A 19468-nucleotide genomic window follows, 5' to 3' on the forward strand; every position below is an offset into this window, starting at 1 on the left:
ATTCATGGAGTGTTATGTGTAAATGCCTTGTGTGGGGGGGGGTTGGTTGATGGGACCTGGGCAGTGTGCAGCATGTATGCTGGGCCATGTCTGTGCTAATAGGGATGGGAAGGGGCATGGTGGGCCTTGAGTGTAACAGGCAGGACGGTCTGACTAATACCTTTCCCTGTGTGTATTTCTGTGCAGGTCGGCGCCCATCAAAAGAAGGGTATATGGCGTGCCATTGCCAAGGACATGCAGACCCTGGGGGTCTACGGCAGGTGCAGCACCCACTGTCGGAAATGGTGGGAGAACCTGAGACGCTGGGCACGGAAGACCGCGGAGGCCCAGCTGGGGATGGCCTCCCAACGAGGAAGGGGTGCCCGTCAAACCCTGACCCCCCTGATGGCCCGCATGCTGGCGGTGGCCTATCCAGAGCTGGATGAGCGCTTGGGGGCATCACAGCAGCAACAAGGGGGTGAGTATAGTGCCCTTCATTACTACTTATGCTTGGTGGGGTGGTATCCAGGTGGGGGATGTAGGCCTGTGGGTGCCCCTAGGCCAGGCATGACATTGCACAGTAGGTCCCATGTTCGGCAGGGTTCTGATGTGAAATTCCTCCAACCTAGCTAGTAGGCATTCACTACTGGGCAGGGGTGTGTGGGTCTCAGGTATGCTGCAGTTGGCGGTATGTGTCCCTACCAATGCCTGGTGACTAGCACTGTAACTGGTAGTGCATTTCCTAGTGCGTAGGGCTGTTCCCTGTGTGTGAGTGTGTTGTGTATGCCAATGGTGGTGTTGGTGCCGCCATTGACCAAGTGTATCCTTTGTCTCTCCCCCCTTTTTGACTTGTCATACTGTCCTTATGAGCATTAGCATCATCTGGCGGAGGAGCAGAGGCATCAGTGACAGAGGGAGCTGCATCCCACAGGACCCAGGAGGCCGAGTCCTGTGACAGTGAGGGCACCAGTGGGATGGAGGGCGAGGGGAGAACCACGGCGGAGACAGGAGAGGACAGTTTGGACACAGATATCTCCTCCGATGGAAGCTCCCTGGTGGTGGCAGACACCTCTGTGACTACCCCAGCTACAGGTACAGCCGCCACCCCTCGTGCCAGCACTGCCCTCCCAGCAGCCCCTCAGCGAGTTTCCTGTGCCCGCTCACCCAGGAGGGTGGACATCTCTTTCGCCCCAGGCACCTCAGACCCTGCCCCAGTTAGCCCAGCTGCCCTGAGTGAGTAGGCTATGTGACCGCCTGAGATCCATCTCTGTTCGGCAGTCAGCCATTGTGAATGCCATTTAGGGGCTGGCAGCCCAAATGCAACAGTCCAATGCATTTCTGGCTTGGCGACCCAACAGAGATCAATCCAGGGTCTGGCCTCCTCTCTGATGGCAGCCATTGTCCCTGTTTCCAACCTCTCCCCTCCAACTTCCTCTACCCAATCTCATTCCCCTCATCCCCAACCTATCCCAAGCACACAGGCAGACGAGCATGCACACAGGACAACACACAAGAGTGGACATGGCAAACACAAGCACTACATTTCATCCCACAGGCACTCACACAAACACCATCCAAATGCAGACATACCTACATCTACTGCCTCCACTGTGGCCCCCTCCTCCTCGTCCTCCACTTCCCTCCCAGTTGCGTCTCCACTCACACCTGCATGCACTACATCCTCATCCACTACCACCATCACCAGCACACCTATGAGAACACACACCTCACTGGCAGTCACCACCCCACATCCATGCACACGTCCCCTGTGTCCTCTCCCACTGTGTCTATGCCCCCTCCTCCCAAAGTACCCAAACGCAAGCACTCAGACACCCAACAGCCATCCACCTCACAACAGCATGCAGCCCATGCACCTGCCCCCAAACACAGCAGACTGACACCTCCTACAACTACTCCCTCTTCCTCCACTCCCAAACTATCTCCCTCTTCCCGTCTCAAGGTCCCTAAGAAGCTTTTCCTCTCCATCATTGACCTCTTCCCTATCCACCCTGTCCTTCATGTCAGGCCAGGGTGTGTAAAACCAAGGCAAGCACCTCAGCCACCCAGTCCATGGGCACAGTAGTGTCCCCAGCAACTCCAGGTGGGAAAGGATCCCAGCCACCAGCCAGCCAGACGGAAAGGGTGCCTGCCCCAAGTGCTGCAAGGAAGGGCAAGGAGTCAGCCCCAAGTGCTGCAGGAAGGAAGGGCAAGGAGCCAGCCCCAAGTGCTGCAAGGAAGGGCAAGGAGCCAGCCCCAAGTGCTGCAGGAAGGAAGGGCAAGGAGCCAACCCCAGCTGCAGGAAGGAAGGGCAAGGAGCCAGCCCCAGCTGCAGGAAGGAAAGGCAAGGAGCCAGCCCCAGCTGCTGCCAAATGCGACAAAGAGCCATCCCCAGATGCTAGCAGGAAGGGCAAGGGGCCTGCACCAGCAGGAAGTAAGGACAAGGGGCCTGGTGCTGGGACTCATTTGGAGACCCCACCACCAACCATGAAGGTGCAGCCGTCCGAGGCTGCAGGGGATGGGCTGGAGCCTCCCCCCACGACCACCACCAGCTCCACCTGCAGCACCGCCACCAGCACCAGTGGGCAGCCGTCCAAGGTTGCAGGGGATGGGCTGGAGCCTCCCCCCTTGACCACCACCGGCTCCACCAGCAGCACCACCACAAGCACCACCACCAGCCCCAGTGGGCAGCCGTCCGAGGCTGCAGGGGATGGGCTGGAGCCTGCCCCCACCAGCAGCAGCAGCACCAGTGGGCAGCCGTCTGAGGCTGCAGGGAATGGGCTGGATTGATCTCTGTTGCCCCCTCCAGAACCAGTGGAGAAGCCATCCACTCACCCCATCCTCCCCAGGATAGCGCTCACAGGGTATGATACCCCCTCCAGGGCCATTGGGGTATTCAACCACTTGAGAGACTGTGGCCTTGCACTCCCCAGGACAGAGTAATGGGCATGTTGGCCCCTCCAGAGCCAGTGGGCAAGTCACCCACCTGAGAGACTGTCGCCTTGCACTCCCCAGGACCAAGCACAGGTCATGTTGCCCCCTCCAGGACCAGTGGTGTTGTACCATCTTCCAGCTGAGGTGCCCCCCATTCCCTGTCCCCCTGAGGTGGCAGCCTATTTTTGACTTGATGCCCCTGCAGTGTTCTCTCTGTGTTGTTGCAGGAGTAAAGTGGGGCCTTGGACTTCGTAATGTGGACCTTTGGCCCACGCAATGAGGACTGGGCAGTGTCCCTACATTTGTAAATATATAATTTTTTTATTTGGATGCACGTATTGCTACTATTTTATCATATTACACTCTTTTTAATCTATTGTAGTTGTACTTGCATTATTCCTGAGGGGTACGAGGTAAGTATGTTATGTTGCTGCATCTGCTTGTGTGTATGTGTTGGGGGTGTGGGTGTTGTACGTGTGTCACTCTCTCCCCCCCCCCCTGTGTGCTAGGCGGCTGTACTCACCGTCTATATCTTCAACGTTGTTGGTGTTCGTAGTGGAGCAGTACGTAGAAGATCATGGGGAAGACACGCAGCTCGGGCTCCAAGGCAGCGTGGTTCTTCCCTGAGGCTCCAGAGGTGAGTCCTTTAACTTCTGAGCTCTGTTTCTGCCAGGCTTTTGGTGTCATTTGTACCGCCCTGGAAAAGGTGGTGGATTGGACTGTCTTAATACAGTGGGCGAAACATTGTCTTCCGCCTGGCTGTGGGCAGTTACAGCTGTGGTGCCTGTTGATTCCGAACTGGTGGTCGGTGTTTTAAAGTGGCTGTCTGTCTGAGCTCTTTCCGCCATGGTCATAATTTGGCGGTATTTACCGCCAGCCTGTTGACGGTATTACCGCCACTTTATCACCAACCGCCAGGGTTGTAATGACCCCCTTAGTCTCTAATGGGGAGAATTCAGGAATCTCTGGATTTGAGGAAAGTGTTGGCGTTAATGCATGACGCAACTGGAGATATAGAAAAAGTTGTGTGTAGTGGATATCATGTTCCTGTTTCAATTCCTGGAAGGATTTAAGTGTGCTGTTTTTCAGGACATCTCCCAGTGTGGATAGCCCTATGTTAGACCATCTCATAAAGCCGAGTAAGACCTCCACCTGCAGAAGGCAGGTTCCTACCCATAATGGTGTCTCCAGTGTTAGCTTACCCGTCCAGCCAGTAACTGTCATGGCCTTTGCCCACTTTAGTTGCTGGGGGAAAGTTCTGACATGACCCTCCACCATATAATAGGTGTGGTAGAGCACCGTTTTCCATCCTCCAACACGTATGCCGGGTCTGTAAACCCTTGAAACCACCATTCATTGAGGACTAGTAAATGTGCAGCCCAGTAATACAAATGGACATCAGAAGTGGCAACACCCCCCCTCAAGTGTTGGGTGACAGCATTTCTCCAGCGCTATTCTTGGAATTTGTCAGTCCCATAGGAGTCGCTGAAGGTGGACATTCACCCTGCTAAAGAAGCCCTCCTTTATTGGGTAGGGGTGGCTTTGCAGTTGGTATAATAACCATGGCAATGCTACCATCTTAAAGATGTCTGAGTGCCCCAAAATAGAGAGCGATAGGGCCATCCAAAATTTAATGTTTCCTATGACTCTAGTAAGCTGGGGAGCTGGGTTCCTTTTGTAAGATTGGGTCGGGTCAGCAGTGACAAACACTCCTAGGTACTGGAAACCGACTGTCCAGATAGGTAGTGCGGATACCTATTTCATATTGACTGGAAAGGTGGCTATTGGATAAAGGACCGACTTTTTAGGGTTCATGCATAGCCCAGAGTATGTGCATATCACCTCTAGGATATGAAGAACTCTTCGGCCAGTTCGTTCCAGGTCCCCAAATATAGGATGACATCCTCAGCATATAACCATATCCTGCCACTCCATGCGTAGTCTCATTGAAAGCCCCGATATAGGGTGTTGAGGTGGATCCATGCCTCCAGGGGTTCTATAGCAATTGTAAACAATTGGGGGCATAGAGGGCAACCCTGGCATGTGCCCCTTTTGATGGGGAACCAGTTAGAAACACACACCCCTATTCAGAACTGGGATTTGAGATCAGTGTAAAGAGGTCAAATGTAACTAATATACTTTGGACCACAGCCCATTTCTCCTAAGACAGTGAACATATAGGCCCAGTCAACTGAATCAAAAGCCTTCTGGAAGACCACAGACAAGAGCACTGGCTTAGGACTAAAGAGTTGTACACTGTAAGTTATGCCTGGTAGATCAATGTAAAAAGAACAGATGATGGACGAAATGCTAAACAATGCAGACATTTACTCCCAGTCGCAAAGATCTGGGTTTAATCCATCATTTCTTTTGCTCACCACGCCACCTAAGTTTGGACCCCAGCCATATGCAAATCCATCTTAACCCAGTTCCCCATGGGAACGGTCAAGCCCAAACTGCCAAGCCAGGTCCTCCCTGGGCTGGAAACAAGCATCTTAGGAACGGTTTCAGGCTATCACCCTTCATCAGCCAGGCTAGCTTGAATCCAGTGAGCACTGGACCCACGTCTGTCAATACCCTTCCCGCTTGGGGCGGGTCTGGGTCCAAACTGGAATGGCATGGCAAGCAAAAAACTGATGGATTGAACCCTGTTCTGTTGTAGCAGAGTTTGTGTATAAATAACATCCCAAAAGTAATTTACTTCTCCTGATCCTGCACATCTATCTTCCAAGTCAATAATGGTCTTCTCTCAGAGTTTGACCCTCTGCGCACTTTTCTCTCTGTGGCTCTTTACGTAGTTCAAGATTGAGCCTCGTAAGATCGCCTTTTGGGCTTCCCACATCGTTGTCTCCATTGTGCAGCACAAATAGAAACAGCAAATCGCCATTGAAGATTGTTTTTGTGCAGGAAGGTATCTCCTCCTACACAAAAACTATCTTCCCCGCAATGCAGTCATCCTTGCATCATAGCGCAGGGGCGGCTACGTTGGCACTCAGCAGTAAATTTAGCGCCGGCACAGGGGAAACCCAGGGGCGTGCTGTATTCTTGTTAATACAGCTCATCCCTGCACTTCCAAATTTTGGCTCAGCACTGCTCTATGCTAGTTTATTGTAAATCTGGCCCTTAGTGTCTTTCCATCTACTGACATTAGCACCAAAATCCACCAAAGGGTACAGATCTTACTGAATATCTACTCCACACATAATATCAAGTGACTGAAATCCAGCCTCAAATTAGAACTACACGTCAAGCTCCTATCTAAAGCTTACCCCAACTGAATTTCTCCTGATCGCAAGCACCGTCAAACAGCTTCAGTTGCATGATTCATTATCTGACATCAACCTTGACTATATTACCCTCCAACTGACTATAAGTGCTAAGTCACTTGGATTCACCCTCAATCCACCTCTGATTCAAAGATCGGATTGCCACGAAAACCAAAACAGCATAGTTTTGTCTCTCACTCCTGAAAAGGGTGAACCCAAAACGACTCTAGCACAACAGCGCAGTGCTTAGTCCTCGCTCTGTTCAACAGCCTCCCTGACACTTCTAGCACACATCAACTACATACTGCAACATGTCTAATCAAAGGTCTGAAGAAGTTCAATCACATCATCCCACCATTGAAGGTACTACATTGACTCCTACTCCAAGCCTGCATCACATTAAAGCCTAACTACATCACCTAAAAAGCCATTAGAAATGGCACTGGAGCATACCTGATGGAAATTTTACCATGTCTGGTGCTGAGTGCCAAACTAGGGGCCAGAACTTTGCCCGACTGGAAGTAAAAATATAAGCAGAAAAAGAGCAGAAAGCAACTCAATCTATTCACCCAGGATCTGGACCAACATCTGCATCAACATCAGAACAGATACTACATCCTTCAATTCTGAAAGGAACTGAAAACTGGGATTTCTATTGGAGAACAGTAGACAACCGGAGTGGATATTTTCATCTTGCGATTTTAATGAAGAAGAAGTAGTATCTTGCTAAACATGTGAAGTGAAAATGTGGACCTAGCAAGTACAGTGGTTGTTCAAGAGGAGAAAATTAAAGCCCACATGGTGGTAACACTCGTGGCAAATTTTTGTTCCTGGAACTAGTGATACTGCTGTGATCATCAGTAACTCTAGAATGTGGTATCACTGTGGTAATCCAAGTTCTCTACTGTGGAATATGGAATAACATCTAAAGTCAGTGTTGGACACTGATTTTCACGTCTTCATGGGCATGCCTTTTTCCAGGCACTAATTCCTCCAAATCCAACCTGGTGAATTTGTTTCCAGAAAACTTTGTGGTAATTCTGCATGTGAAAATGTATCTGATTACCTGTAATACTGTTTTGAGTAGAAACGTGCCCAAAACAGCAGTAAACGTTTACTTATATTAAGGGCCTAAGTTTTCGCTAGATTCCTAACTCTTTTTTGGAGCTGTGGAAAATCTCCTTTTACTAGAATGTAATTACCTTATTTTTCTGCCAGCGCCAACAGGAGCATTTCTGTTCTAGAACCTCTTAGTCAGACTAACCTTATCCAATGTTCAATGTCATTTGGGATCTTTGTGAAGTTGGTTTTGCTTCCTGTGACATTCTCCTGTCACATAATCCCTATTTTTTAGGGGTCACACCAGGGTAGATATCTCCCTTCAGATGTGTGAAAGCCCTGGCTTCTGTGATGAAAGGAAAATCAAACAGGCACTTTTCTCACCTCCTTTGGGCCATGTTCATTAGAATACAGGAGATGTTAAAAATAATATAGACTTGCCAGAAATGCACTTATAGGGCATAGACGAGGATCTGCTCCCTGACCCCTCCAGACCAGTACTCCCACCTGTTTGTGTTTTTTGTTTTATAATAATTACTGTTTATTTTGTGCTAATGCAATGCATTTCATATGTTTGACAATTATCACTCTAATAGTAGATAACTCAGTAATAATGAGTCTTATGAGGGTGAATAAACCATATACCCCAAATATTTTTTAATCACACATCCTTAAAGTGTTAGTTCAAGCTCCCCGCTTACCTTCTGCCATTATGTTATTATTATGCTGCCTAGTCGTTGAGCCTTGTGATACGTCCCTGTGTGCCTGCCCCAGACTTGATAGTCTTCAGCAGAGACGTTTTAAGGCATAAGCAAACTGACCAATTGCCCAGGGTCCTCATCTTCCAAGGGGCACCCTGAGAAGATGGACTTTCTCGTTACTTGACCTCTATCTATTCTGTTTCTCTGTGTAAGCAGCTCTCCCTGTCTCTGTATACCTTTACCTCTGAATCTCTCTACCCAGAGTTATCTGAATGTTATTGTGGGTCCCCACGCACACCATATTTCAGCTGCTTTTGAAAGTTTCTAAAAGTTTAACACATAATCAATACTTTGGGTTTCATGTGGGCTTGAGTTAAAAGGAAATAGGTAATAACATTCCAAATTGTTCTGAACAGGGGACACGAAAACAGGTCTTGCACCGGGTCCCCAAAATCCTTAAGATGACACTGGTCTTCAGTATTGTATGCCCACGAGCCGCACGTCTCCCAGCATTTAATTCTCTTCCCCACCTCGCTAAATGAGAGAAGTTCATAGGCCCTGTATTCTACAGCATCGCTTTGGAAGCGGTGTGGCACGGACCCCCGTGCTACGTAAATCACATAGTAGTAACATTTGCCTGACACTATCCTTTCATTTTAACTATCAGAACCATTAGCATATGTTGCTTTTGAAAGCTGTAGTGTATCAACTAGTGAAAACTGCATGGAAAGTGTCAGTAAACTGTGCAGAAATGGAACCTTATTATTACCAACCTGCAGTTTCGATAACAAACTAGATATAAGCGAAAATGCATGTGGCAACGAGCACACAAAGGAAAACATTATATTCTGCAATATTCTGCTAAAGCAAAGCAAACGTCGTATTAAAATAACATACATATATTGAGGTCTATTGCATACTCATGCTAAGTGAACATACTTTTGTTTATATATAACACATAGGGGATGTTAAAAGGAATAACGCTCCAATATGATGTGGGGGGTGGGGGGGCTGGATCACCCGCATGCATCTGAGGCTGCGGCTAGTGGCTAGTGTTGTTAAATTACCTTATCCCGTGTGCAAATATTGAACATTTAGCGAGGCATGGGGTGTGCCACGTGAGACCCATGTTCCTGAAGATTCTACAAATGTAATCCTAATGCCCTGATTCCAATCCAGAGTAAACAATTGGCTTCATTCTAGGCCAGCAGTACTGTATTCGGTTCTCCTCTGTAGAGTGGTCACGGCAAATGAGGCTTCTTGGTGGTCTTCCTACAGTGCAACAAAGAGGGTTTCTCTGATATTGCAATTTCGGTTTCTCTTGGTAGGCACCTTATTACGCTGCTCAACGTCTGTAAGGCAACAGTTCGACTTATACTACTGAACCAGAGAGAGAGGTGGATTGAACACACATGATAAAGCAAGGCCGCATTGGCATGATTTGACAGGAAGATCAATGTACACATGGAAAGAAATACGTTTGACATGTAACAAAAGCAGTGATGAGTCAATTAATGCGAACATCACTGCGTGACAAGACTTTGCAGAACATTATGATTTTAGATAGTTCTTGGATCAAGTGGTGTGAGACCAATTGATGTTTCAGGCTTATTAACAGAAGTCAAAGTGAACAATGCTTGGTAGAAAAACTGCCTTTCGAAATATTGGTCGATTCTGCCAAGCAGCCTGTAGAACCTCTAAAGAAATATCACAGGAGAGTAACGATGTATTAGTGTGGATGGTGAGAAGGTCCACCAAGAGAATATCTAAAGGGGTGGATATGCTAGAAGTGACTGGCATGAAAATGGTGGGGTAGGACTCTTGATGATAGCGTGGATTTTATTATATGTGGCAATGAAGACATTGTGGTGGTTTTTAGGGACAATGTGATTGTCTAATCTAAAAATAAAGAAAGCTCCACACACAAGAAACAATCTTCAGTCAACTTTGTGAGTTCGTGAAGCCTCAGATCGAAAAACGTTTAAAACAAAATTTCACAATGCTATATGAAAAAAACACTTTCTAAGAGATATAAACCCACTTTCCTTTGTAGGTGAGGTATGTATTGAGTAAGGATGGTACGGGGCTGGGGATGCAGTTGGTCGGGTGCTTTCTGCCTGTATAAAGTCAACACATTTTCTGTTTCTCTAACCACAAATTGCTAAATTGGAATGCCAGCCAAATTGTTTTTGGCCTAAAGAGTAGACAAGTCTCTTATGAAAAAACCAAAATAACCTGGGTCAGGTGATTCACTGAGAGAAGCTGTTTATTTGATTTTCACATGTTATTTTCGCTGACAACTGCATGAAACTAAGGGCCAGATTTAAAAGAAACTGATGCAGCACTGTGCTGCTCCAAAATCAACAGCGGTGCACCAGTTTTGAAATGCAGGGCTGAGCGGTGTTCACAAGAGTACAGCCCAGCCCTGCGTTTCCCACTGTGCCAGCGCTAAATTAAGCTGCCTGCACCAATGCAGACAATGGTGCAAGGGTGTCTGCGTTGAGGGGAGTGACTGTTTAGCTGCAGGAAGATTTCCCTTTCTGCATATAAACAATCTACAATGGCAATTTAAGACTTCTATGTCTGCTGCAGAATGCAGCAGAGCTAGAAGTACCAAAGTGTCATTTTTGAATGTTTATGTGCAGGAAGGGACATCTTCCTGCACATAAACAATCATCTGTGGGATATTGCTTCTTCTATGTATGAATACAGCACCCATAGAAAAGCAAAAAACAAGGAGGAATAAAAGTATTCCTCCTTGTTTTGCCATGCTAAGGTCACCCATGGGGTGGTGTTAGTTTTTGGCGCTGCCACAGAGTTATTATTTCCCGAAAAGTTAGGGCAGTCAAAAACAATGGGTGTTGCAATGGAACACCCACTGCAACACCCATTGTACTCCCCCCTGACACAGAAAACTGCGTCGGAGGGGCCCATATTTAAAAGGAGGTGTACACTACAAAAAGTGTCATTACACCTCTTTGTAAATATGGAGCAGTGAAAAGCACCACCGAAGCGTCACTTTCTGTGATGCTGCGGTGGCGCTAGGCCCTTTCAAATCTGGACCTCAGAGTTGGCACTAGAGTCAGAGCAACATATCAATTTTACATCTTTAAGTTTGGTGTTTGCAGGAAAGTCTGTGTACCAGGTCAAGTTTTCCATATTACTTAATTAACCTGTGCCAGTCACTGCAAAACAAATATTTTTGCTTTCCTTTAGCTCTACCTTGCATGCTTCCATGTTGTATATTTGAACATTTGGCAATCCTACATAGCAGGGATCGAAATCTTCTTTTTTAAGTTAGGGAACAGACTTTAGGTGGTGTTCTGACTGTATTCTGCACTTCTATGTGTAAATAGAAAGCAAGTGAAATGAGAGTGCTATAACTCATACACACAGTCATTTGAAGACGCATTGGTCCTTCTGGAGTGAATCAGATGGAGGTGAGTGTGTACAGTGCTTAATTTGTGATAAAGTCAGTACCAGCCCCAAAAGCTTTGCTTTTAAACATGTGGCTGGTTCTTTTAAATGTTGGAGCACCGAATGCCAAGGCTGAGTAGTCTTGAATCGACCTCATGGCTCTTCCATTAACTATCAGACTGATGTCGCAGAAACTTTGGTGCTGTCCCTCATGTCACAGAGATCATCTATACATGGCAATTATGTATTATGTTAATCAAAGTACTAATAGTTTGATTGTAGACTGATGCACTGAGAAAGTCATTTTAAATGGGCATTCATTTAGACTAATGTTATAGACATAGGTGGTATTGAAGTTTAAATAAATGTTTGAAGTGTTTAACTGATATCATAGTACAATTTAGACTCTAAACTAATGTTATGTATTGAAACAATAGTGAATTTCTAATGATTAATGTTTTCAATATGTTTGCAAAAATAGAGGAATGCAGTTCTGTGTTATACTGATTGAAACGTATTAACAGTCATTTTGTTTAAAGTCTTTGTAACATGAGTGATAATGGAGAATTATTAGTGCAGAAGTTATAGTTTACATATTACATTCTCTGTATTTGAATGTATTAATGTGCTGTATTAACTCAGTTGCTAATTTTGTGACTGTGCAGAAAATGTTGTCATTCTGTTAATGTGACCTTTCTTTCAGATTTTGTTCCCAGGAGAAGACTACTTTGGTAAGAGGCGTCTGTTGTTTTACACATAGAGAGCTGTGAGAATTCGACCTTGTATGTGGAACATCAAGTACTTTGGACTAGCAATTTTAAAATGTGCTTCAATCATGTGTAGAGCTAAGTGGATGGATGCCATTCTCATGACAGACTTGGGAAACTCTGAGGTTGTTTCAACTTGGAGTTGTGTGATTGATTCTGTTGGATGATGCCCCTTCAATGTCAAATGAGCTGTTGTCCTGAACGAATCAGATTGTCGTATGAACTTTGATATATCAATGAGCAGTTGGACTTTGGTCAGCTCCCCATTAGAATCCAGACAGATGCCTTGCAGGTGAAGAACCCTGAATGCTGAGCCCCTTGGTGAGGTATCTTCCTCTCTGCTTTGCCCCTTTGAAATTCATTGCTGAGACTTTTCTTCCGAACCCTCACAGAAGACTCTTGACCAAGCTTCTGACATGCTGACGCTTTCCCTTTGTACCTATATTTTGCCCACCTTAGTTAGTAACCTGTTGCCCGAGGTTACCTTTTTCCAAATTCTTTTTGCCCTTTGTGTTCTTTTAGTCTGTTGCCCATGTGTTCTGCCCCACACATCCCTTATTTGGCTATCTGTAGGGTTTTCCTGTGCCCAGCTAAATTTAACTTTGATGATATGAAATTGCCTTAATGCTTATTAAAACTGAGCAGCATTTATTTTCTGCATCTCATATTATCCTGTTGACGTTTTGCGTAGTCCTTGTTGAATGCTTAGTTCTTTTAATGTTAGTTTGCTTTAATTTATTTCATCGCCTTGGCCACCCCCTGGTGATTCTGTATCTTATAGCTTGGTCTTGTGAATTGTCTACATGACTCTGAGTTTAAATTAGTAATAAAGCCCTTAACTTTATTCCTAACTGGAGTTTTCCTCCTATGGCCACCTTGGTCATACTGTATAACTTAACTGGTTGGCATATAAACTATGTTGTATGGTTTCACCACATCTTATGCAGGGTTCAAAGATCCATTGACTTCGATGAGCATTGACTCCTGCAAAGGATGAAAATGCTTCAGAAAGACATTCCCTGCCTTTGCAGGTTCCGCATTTCTCCCTTTGCAATGTTTTTTTCTGTCTTTCTCTTGCTATTTCCTTCCCCTTTGTAGGTTTTTCCCTCTCTTGCTCACGGTCAATGTGTGCTGAGGAAAAGTAAGTGCTGGTGGCAACCACCAGCAACCACCTGCTCAAATTAGGCACTGAGTGTATCCTTGTTGTACTTTGGTACAAAATTGGCAAAGAATAGAATAATTGTAATAAAGGTGGGAGAGTCGGTATTGTGAAATATGGATCTGGCAGGAGTGGGTGTGTTTTTATCACTCCCAATGATGTGGTTGTTCAATGGGCCAAATTGAAAGAGTTCTGGATTTGCATGGGCAAGGTAGAGGATGTGGTTATAGTTGTCAATGTCTTGAGGAAGACAAGGATGGGGAAGGCTATCTTGGGTAGGAGAGCATGCTATTAAGTGCAAGTCAATAAATCTATATGGAGGTAAACTCACAAGCAAAGTCTGGGTTGTGACGCATGTAAAAGTGTAGGACAATGTGCTACATACTTACAAGTAATATTTATTATTTCAATTATCCTTTTTCCCAGTAATCCCACCTTTCTATTTGCCCTATAATCTTCGTCATAATCTCCCCATCCTACTTGGGCCCCAACACTGTTCTTTGGAACCGAAAAATGGAGCAAGCCCACAATGCTGCCTGTTATCTCAAACACCTGGAATCAAAGTTGTAACAATGGGAGTTTGGATGGGATTTTGGTGCTGGGACAAGTCAGGATAATCAGGCTAATAAACATTAAGAGGAAGTAATCAGCATATTACCTCCTTAATCCCACCTTGTCCCAGTCTCTGCAATAGGACAATATGTCAAAGCAGGTAGGTCACCACTGGCTAACAAAATGTACCAAACTCAAGTGTAATGCAGCAGTTCTCATTGAATAAAGAACAAAGCACAATAGCTATACATTAATAGGTAAGAACAACAGCAAGCTAACTCAATTGACAATGTCAGTCATAGGTGGAAGGAGTTGACCATGTTCCAGTCTGACATTTATCCAGGATTGGAATTCTCACCATCTTCTGCTCAAGAGACAACCGTCCCAAGAGTTCCTAAATCATTCAAAGGAGGATCTCTTAGAAGCATATGCAAGATAAACAACCATTTTGATTAATCAAATCAAGGAAGGAGCCTAGTGGGCTTCACCCTGTCTTAAAGGGACAAAAATTCATACAGAGGCTCTCCAAGAGCCAGTGATCAGCAAAACGAGAACAATAGATCTGAACACGTGAGTCACATCCAAGAAATGTCAAACATCCTCCTCAACTGAAAGAGGGGCAGTAAAAAAGAAGGGAAGAATAATTTCCTAGTCCTGAGGGAGTGGGTTGAGACCTCAGCTCTCGTCATAACACCGAACTTTCAGGAAACACACATAAAGGACCATGATAGACAAAGAAACTGATTATTCTAGAATATGAGTGAGGAATAACACCCTTAGGGAGAAGGATTTAATTAAGATTTCTTGTAGAGGTTTAAGGGAGAAAGCTGAAGGACCCATGCGATAGAGGGAAGATGCAAGAATGAACTACCACCCTAAGAGGATATTGACAGAGAGAAAAACCTTTCAGGAACTGACTACACACCTCTGAAAGACCCCTAAAGTGCATTTAGGGCCATATTTATACTTTTTGACACAAAACTGCGGCAACGCAGTTTTGCGTCAAAAAAATTTGCGCCGTCTAACGCCATTTTGAAGCGCCGTGCGGGCGTCAAATTTATACTTTGACGTACGGCGGCGCAACCAACAGGTGGGAGTCATTATTTCGTGACGCACACAGCGGCGTTCCGTCGTAAAGGAAACCAACGTAAAGGCGACGCACATCACTGTGGGTCAATTTACTACAGCGCAATCCGGAAATCGCTGTTTTTTCTCACGCTATTGCGTTAAATTTTTGCACGAAAACTGCCCTCTCAGCAGAGGAGAGCCAAAATGGATCCCAGAGGCCACTACAGACCCCAGGAGGATGAGAGCAGACCAGGAACCAGCCAGGAGGATCCATACAGGAACCAGGACATTATAAGAAAAAAAAGAAAGTGTCGCTTCAGTGAAGAGGAGCAGGAAATCCTGGTGAAAGAGGTGACGGAACACCAGCACCAACTTTTCATCTCCTCTAAATTGCCACTCAGTAGGAGAGACGCCATATGGAAACAAATAGTGGACAAGATCAACAGTGTGGCTGAAGAACGCCGCACAGTCACTGAGTGTAAGAAACGCTGGCATGACTGCAAACGTAGGACAAAAGAGAAAATGGCCAGGAACAGGAAGGCAGCAATGCAGACTGGAGGGGGGAGTCCAGCACAACAGGAGGCCCTGGACCACATGGAGGAGATTGTCGCAGCCGTCATCCCGGAGGAGATCGTCACAGGGATTCAAGGACAGGACAGCGCAGACTACCACGACACAACGCACATGCAGTGTAAGTCGCATGGGGAATTAAAATGCACTAATGGGGACTGTAAGCAGGGGGGGGGATACCTACTACACAATGCATGTAAGTCAGCACATATATGAAGTGGCATGGGTAAAGGGGCACGGCAGGGGGGCATGCCCAGCACAGACTGAATCTGGGGCACGACAAAATACAGCACCAACAACACTCCCATGGGGCCATCCTGTAATGACAACAATAGAGCCAAGGGAAAGCAGCGACAGGTGTGAAGGCCACTACGTCAAACTCACATCCAGGCACTTGTCTTGCAAAATCTATCCTACATCAACTAGGTCCCTATCAGTAATGCAGTAGCCAAAACAACAACTGCAATGTAACTGCCACAACAGTTGACAATAATACCTCTCATCTCTGTGCAGCTATAGTACCAAATGGCAGGAACCTCCCCATGGAACATACATACCCAAATTAGGGGGTGAGGATGACATCCGCAACTATTCGTAGAAATAAGACAAAGGCACCAGTACACTCAAATGCCGAATGTCCATACGTGACACATACATAAGCCAAAGTAAACTGCATTAGGAGCCACACAGCACTAACGACACACACATGCTGCATACGTCAGGGTCCCTCACGTGCCTGGCTAACAAGGCTACATCACTAATGTCATACTGCTCAGACAACACCTGAGGAGGGGACACAGGCAACTGGTCACTGAAACACACTTGCAAAGTCTGACAACCAAATAGGACCTTCATACGATAAACAGGCCAATCCAATGAAACACACATGACCCAACATCATCTTCAAACATCCACAATGTTTACATCCATACCACATCCTAACATTGACATGCATAGGAAATGCCACGTCACATGTACATTTTGGGCAATGTGAATAAAAAGTGTGTGGGGCAGGTCCTGAGAGGCAAGTGTGCTGGCATGGCAGTCACAACACCCACAGTCAGTCAAAGTGTATTGTGGCAAGTGTAACGTATACTTTGCGCATTAGCCTCAGGCTGGAGGCCTTTGTGCATCTTACCCTGAATGTACTTTTACTCATTTGCTCACATCTAAGAGCCTCAGAGCACTTTGCACTAAATGCTTCTCATTGCCCTTCCTATCAGTTAATTTAGCAAATAGCCAGTCCTAAGGTGTTGTTAATTAGTCAAATCACACTGTTTTGCCTACTTCTGCACTGGAGTTTGCCAGAACATATTAACTCTGTGCCCCAGTCAAGGATACAGTCTGGTACTTTGCTGATAGATGTGGTAGGGGTTAAGATTTGGCATTCCTGCGTAGGGAAACTTTGTCATCACGATGACATATGACTTATAAAATCACTTCCTTGTCCCAAGACACGCATGAGGGAGTTTCCAAACAGAGAAACACAACTAGATGCTGCCTGCCTTGCTGCTGATGCACAACCAGATCACAGGCCATTCCTCTGATATGAGGGATGATGTCTCCCCATTGATTCCGACAGGCAAGCTCCAAACTTAACATGCTGTGCTATACATAGAACAAGCAGAGGGAGAGTAGAAACAGTTAGGCACCATGATAGCTGTGTACTAATGTATTACTCTCCTGCGGACTATTTCACTTCTAACAGTGTGTATTGTTTGTGTTATTGTGGCTCACACCTAAATTTCAACAAGTCATTTGTACAATGAAACCTCATATTAAACAAATACTGTCTTTCTCATTTGTGTATGGGAACATACCGGAAAAGAGATAATTGTGTAAGATCTGAGTGACCACGACTTCCCTGAGAAGTTCCAAAGAAGTCATGCGCTCCGATGTCTAAACATCCCTTTGATGTGGGAGACCAGAGGCACTGCTAGTTAGTCTGAGGAAAATGAAATATCAGGGTGACAGAGTTATTTACAAGTGGGTCAGACTTAGTCCCCCACACCATTAGCTATCCTGCTGCCTAGAAAGCCAGTAATCACATGTAGGATAATGAGAGCCCACCCAACAAAATGTCCCTCCATAACAATAGTTAAACACCGAGGGAGGAGTAGGACAAAACACGCCTATTCCTAAATAATTACAAAGCAACACCTAGAGGCGATCAGGCAGACATGTCTGATAGCTCCATATCATGCATGTGACACACAGGTGGGCCATAGGCCTACAACAATGCTCTATGACGGACAGCAGATACCAAGACAAACACAGAGCACAAAGTTAAGGCATCCAAAGGCTTGTATCTTAGTGCAAAATTGTCACAACACAGACACACTCATTGTACCCTGTTTCATTGCAGAGGAACACGGATCTCCTGCCGATATGCCTGTCCCTGAGTTCCCTGATGACATGGATGACGAGCCCATAAACATCCCAGAAGAGACCATTCAAATGGTCCTTGAAAGCCTCCAAACCCCACCTTCAGTCACAAGGAGGAGCACAGAAGAAGCAGCCACCACAGGAGAACCACCCGCCACCCCAATTGTAAGACCTGCCAGCTCCAACACAGCTGAGGACTCTGACGACACTGACACCAGCTTCGAAAGAACCGTCGTTGGGGTCCAGCGGGAGCTGGCCAAGGAGGTGCGGGTGGGGATGCAAACTATGGCAGCCAGCCTTGAGGGGGTGCGTTCGTGCATGATGTCTTCTGAGGATCAGGCAGCTGCTATGCAAGCCCAAACATCGCTCTTGCAGGAACTTTTAAAAACACAGAAGGAAATCTGCACAGCTGTCATCCAGTTGACACAACAACTACAACTGCAAGCCAGTCAACGTGTGCACTAATGCAACCTAGAACCCCTCAGGGCCGACCTGGCTGCCTACCATCGCGATGTGGCTGCCATTCTGAAAAACCAGCAGGCCCTCCTTGCTGCAGTACTGCCCTTCCTAACTCCACAGGGATCAGCCCCCGGGATGTCTGCCTCCATGTCTTCTAACACTGAGGTGTGTGTTGCCCCTTCACAACCAACAACAACAAGGACACACCAGGCAACACACACATCAGAAGAAGAAGACATGGAACAGATAACATTCACACGCAAGAGTACCCGGAAGCCCTAGTCCCTGCACCATGGCCTACTCTGACCAAGGTCCTACGTTTTGGCAAAGGCCAGTCTCACCACAACTACACTCAATGACTGTTTGGCAATCCACTGTATGACTTGTCCCCATTGCCAGTGAATGTCTCTCTCCAACTATTTTCCAATTCCTGTTCCTCTGCACTGTCTGTGACATCACCCCAGCATGTCAGGAGCATCATCCACACCCCTTCTGTAGGATCACCATGTAAGAATGCACCAGAACGGACTCAGCAAATATGGTGAATGGACAATTTGCACTACACCACCTATAAATAAATAGCACTTGCACACCTATTGTGTCTCTGTGTCATTTCACACTTCAACTGTGCAGTACCTAACTCCAAAGTGGCCGTGTGGCAACCATGTCGATTCTCTATAGTACTGTCCTGATTTTATGTATACTGAAACATCTGTGCAGTGGCCAGGATTGCATCATAGCCTTACCATACTGAGGAAAATAACTGATGAAGGAACTAAGCACACACAATCATACTGTGTTGGACAGAATGATGCACCATCTATCGCTATTCCAGAGAACAAATGGTGGCTGAGAAATGTAGGCACCATGCAATACATAAATAGGAATTAATGCCGCATAATGTAAGGAATCATGAACAAATTACACTGCATCAATCACCCTCACGGAGTATACTTCCATGAAGGAAAGTCATGCTGAATCAGTACACACATGATGTAGGTCAGCAATGAAAGCAACAAGACAAGAGTGTGAACAACTCCTCATCTACAAAGATCTCCCTGAACTTCACACTGCTGTCCGACCTATCAATTTACCCACAATAACAAGTCTGGAAGCACTCTTTGTGAAGTAGGATACATACCGAAACAAAACCTT

Source organism: Pleurodeles waltl, chromosome 6, assembly GCF_031143425.1.
Source record: "Pleurodeles waltl isolate 20211129_DDA chromosome 6, aPleWal1.hap1.20221129, whole genome shotgun sequence".
Taxonomy (NCBI): Eukaryota; Metazoa; Chordata; class Amphibia; order Caudata; family Salamandridae; genus Pleurodeles; species Pleurodeles waltl.